The sequence below is a fragment of the Phalaenopsis equestris genome, unplaced genomic scaffold (assembly GCF_001263595.1).
Source record: "Phalaenopsis equestris unplaced genomic scaffold, ASM126359v1 Scaffold000333, whole genome shotgun sequence".
In the NCBI taxonomy this organism is placed as follows: domain Eukaryota; kingdom Viridiplantae; phylum Streptophyta; class Magnoliopsida; order Asparagales; family Orchidaceae; genus Phalaenopsis; species Phalaenopsis equestris.
The window spans coordinates 455,717-460,619 of record NW_018164775.1 but is presented as its reverse complement, the minus strand read 5'-3'; positions in this window follow the sequence as shown (position 1 = coordinate 460,619).

Genomic DNA, 4,903 nt, shown 5'->3' with positions numbered 1-4,903 from the left:
ATATATATATATATATATATATATATAATTTTCATAATATATATCAATTCGATAGTTCAAAAATATCACCTAAATGTCAAAATTTATAAAAAATAATATTTCGTATGATATGTATGCAATTATCCCTACTTTCTATGAGCTCTAAAATGATTACAACTGAAACCTAACCCTCCATCAAGCATGTGCAGCCTACCCCATCTTCCCCATGATGGGCCATGTGGAGAAGCTATCTCTATCAAAAATCTTACTTATAATACTTTCAAGATTAACAAACTTATTTGAAATATTTATAATATTTGAACAATTAATTAAATTTTACGTGAAAGTATTTTAAAAAATTGATAGATTTTTTTTTTTTTTGAGAAAATGAGATCCACTCCTAATTTTTTTTAATAAAAAATTAAATACAAGAACAATAAAGCACAATTACAACTCAGCGCAAAAGAATACTGAGCTACAAGCACCTCTCAAATACAAGAATTTATTAGGTAGGAATATCTGCACGTCTTATGAAGATGTAACAGTCTGTAAATTATTGTCCGAAGTCTGAACCAAAATATTTCTCCACAATTAGCATCCACGAGAGGGAATAAAACAGCCTCCCGGAAAATAACTTCAGCACAACACACGTGAAATTTCAATGTTAATTTAGGGCCGCCTGCCCGTGAAGCCAGGAACCCTCACAAGTGTCTGACATGAGGTTTTGTTCCCGGCACAAGTGATGTGTGCGCGTCAAGGAAAAATAAATAAATAAATGCGCACGTGGGAGTGATTGGGGATGTCATTGGGTGATAACTGTGACGCAAATTAAAAGGCTTTTCCAATCCAATGAATCAAATTCCTCGTAGAAATGATACGATCATAATGAAGAATATGTCATGGAACCAAAACTCATTGGTTAATAGAGAATCCGTTTGATTGAAGGTAAAGCAGGAAGATTGAAGATGACAGAGAGAGAGAGAGAGAGAAAGATATATATCGACATAATCATTAGTTAATTGGTTGAGTCTTTTGTAGGAGTTGTGAACATCACATTGCTCGTCCAAAAGATCCAAAATTCCAAATGCTATCGGGAAATCCCAGAAGCCTGCAAAATATCAATCACGATTCACGCCCAAGTAAAGGCCCCATATAGAGTTGAAGCACAAACAAAAAAAGTTCCCCAAGCCAAACCGATCTAGGATGTATAATATATGTGTAACAAGAGCAATATTGAGTATGGGGATTCAAAACCATACTTTGTAGCCAACATGAGAAGTGAATCCAAAAGAAATCCAAGAAAATTGAAAAAAGTATAGCAAGAGCTAGTGTTCAAATCCACACCCAATGTTAGGCGTAAGATTATGCCAAGAAATGTAACAAAACACCGTAAATTCATATGCCCAATAGGATGGAAAAGCATGAAGAAACGTTGTTTTGCAGATGTATAGATGTGCAAGATCATGAGAAGTCTTTCATTTCTTATAGTATATTGTGAACAATTAAAATTATTAATTTAAGTACACCTATGCATTTAATATTTAAATTATCATTATGAATTAAAAAAACGTTAGGGAGATAGAAATTAAATTTATATTTAGAGTATATACACATGAAAAAAATAGGCAAGCTATGAGTTGACCTATCAAGCTAGCATGCTGAGTTGACGAGTTGAAGTTGATGAATTGATTTGACAATTTGACATATTAAGCTTTGCCTCTCCGAATATATTTTTCATACTATAGGAAATAACTTGAAATATACAATATGTGACGTAACATTATATGCCTTTATATATTTTTATATATTTTCTTACTTATTTTATGCTAAATATTGTATCAAGGCAAGAAGACACCGTAAAATTTATAAAAAAAGGTAAGTGACATTAGGACAATGGTTGATGCTCTCTTATTTGGGTCTCCTCCTTTTCTTGGGAGCATAACACCAATACATTTCGGAATCCAACATCCTCAAATTCAATATGTGTGTGTGTAGTATATGCATAAGATGACATGCACAGAGCTTCACATTATGCATATATATAAAATTTTGCGATTTACATAGTTACATACCACACAATTCTTATGCATTTACATATCAAACACCTAGATCTGGATTTTTATATTTATTCTACCTATATCTTTCATATAACATAAAAAATATCACTATGTTAACATACAAAAAGATAAAATAAACCCTTTTCATGTGATAAGGTGCCATATATGTAAGAAATTGAAGTATAGATGCATGATATGTAAATACATTAGAATTGAGTGATATGTCTGTAAATCTTCAAAAAAAAAAAATGTCGTTTTGAAAATTGGAATAATATGCACGTTTGTATTTCATAAATGGTTACCCATTAAATCACGACTTTACCAGATCAAGGAGAATCCCACGCAAAGTTGTTCCACTATGCATACTCTCATTTTTGGTAGCATTTAAATGAAAAAAAAAAATTGTTATTTATATTCTAGTTAATTTTTCTAAGAATATGTTTAAATATATTTTGAGATGCATGTAATATAAACTTTAATTAATTAATTAATCATTAATTATATCTTATAGCCGTAAATTAAAGAACTTTTCAAATTTTATGATTATTCCCATTTAAATATGTGTAAAAGGTGGATTGGAATACAACTTGGAAGCATTTTCAGCACATTTCAATTTCATATAGATTGGTAATCAACACTCCATTTTTAGAAATGTTGAACCAACTTGGAAGCCTAAGCATGTGGAGAAATAAACTGAAATGCACAAGGCAACATTTTTCAGTGACCAAACTTTCCGTTAATTTCACAATTAATTCATGGCTTTTATGCAAAAAAGCAACCAAATCCAACCGAGTGCCCAACTAAAATGCGGGTATATATTTAGTAAAAAGAGAAAAAAAATGAAGTAGTTATTGAAAAAAAAACATAATTATATCGTGCAATATTTTGATTATTAAATGTAGGTTTATGAGTCGTTGTTTTGCCACGACATGATGTCTGTCTTTCTAAAAGGCATTGTGATCGAAAGGTTCACGTGCGCGTTAGGCGTAACGGTCAGAAAATTTTTAGAGGATTTACATGAATATTGCATAATTCTTGTGTATTTGTACTTCTAACAGCTAAATTTTAATATTTTTTTTTATATGGCTTATTAAAATCACAATTACATGCTAAGATATGCATAAAAAGAGGATTTCATTGCAATAAAATTAATATTAATGATGTTTTTAACGCGACATAAAATTATTGTAAGATTTATGATTTATTAAAGTATACATGTTCTTTCTTAACTTAAATTGATGGCTTTGAATTCATTTATATTAGAAAACAGCATAGATCAGAGAAGAAGAAACATGGATTCGGGAAGAAAAAGAATCAGAAGTAAACTTGGAGTATATTACCGGCTATCCATCTTTTTCCACTGTCTTGTAATACATAGCTATAGGTATATATATACATATATATAAAATAGAAGCAAAAAGTTCTGGATGCATATCTTTGCTTAACCGAATCAGTTAGGATATGGTCGAGTTTCTCCTTTGGGGACCACCTGGGTTGATTATTGCCGAGTGTGGCCTAGTGCTGCTAAGGCCATCCAACAGGCAAATGGGTCGTGGAACAACTGTGAGCTTGGTCCGAAGTTGATGAAATGTCCGCTTGGAGAGGGCTTTGGTAAGAATGTCAGTCGGTTGGCCCTGGGAGTGCATGTAGTCAATCTGCAACTGTTTGGAGGGGATATGATCACAGATAAAATTATAATCGGTCTCCATATGGTTTGTATGCGAGTGGAAAATAAAAATGTTTGCTAGAGAGATTGTTGAGATGTTGTCACAATAAAGTGATGTTGGGTGCTTCGCGTTAATACCAAATTCTTGAATCAACTTACGATGCCATATAATGTTTTTAGTTGTTGTAGCTAGTGCCCAATACTCTGCCTCGGTCGAAAAACACACCATCGTGGATTTTTTCTTAACTGTTCACGAAATTAATGTGTCACCAAGGAAAGAGCACACTCTTGTGGTAGATTAGCAGTTTAGGTGGTCACCTGCCCAAACGACATCCACATATAAGTGTAATTGGAGGTCTCCCAGATAAGTTTCCAACCCAAAATGGCTCGTGCTTTTCAGGGATCAAAAGATATGTGTGAGAGATTTGAAGTTGGTTGTTGTAGGAGTGCATATACTGACATAGCTCGTTGATAGCATATGCAATATTTGAACGAGTCACCGTACGGTATTGGAGGGAGCATCTCTTATAGGCCAAGGTGCGGACCGACATAGGTGTGTCGAGTGGGGAGCAGTCCTCCATTCAAGTGTTAGAGAGAATTTGTAATGTGTGCCACTATAGATTTTGATGATATAAGCTTGGTGATTCTTGAACCTAAATTCCAAAAGAAGCATCCAATTGTTCAAAGATTATTTAGCTGGAATATATCAGCCATAGGTTCAATTAAGACAGATATCGTACCAAGATAATTTCCCATAATGAGAATATCATCCACGTAGATAAGAAAAAAGATTTGAATGCTATTTTGATGATATAGGAGTAGAGAAGGATCAACTTTGCTGAATATAAACTCTTTTTGAGGGAAAAAAATTGAGAAAGTAATAAACCACTATTGTGGAGCTTATTTTAGGCCATATGCAAGTTTTGGAGCAAATATACATGATTTTGAAATTGTAGATCTTAGAATCCCAGAGGCTATTTCATGTACATTTCCTCATCAAGTTTATCATGGAGAAACGTGACCAACCTATGCTATACTTGGTGATCACTATCTCAATTGTATGTACACATTCTTTACTTTGTATGAATGATGCATGCATACTAGTTCTATCTTCAGAAATCAATCAGAAATATATGTATGCATCTCTTAATGATATTATTATGTATACTTTTGGATCCAAAATAGTAATTATATATATATA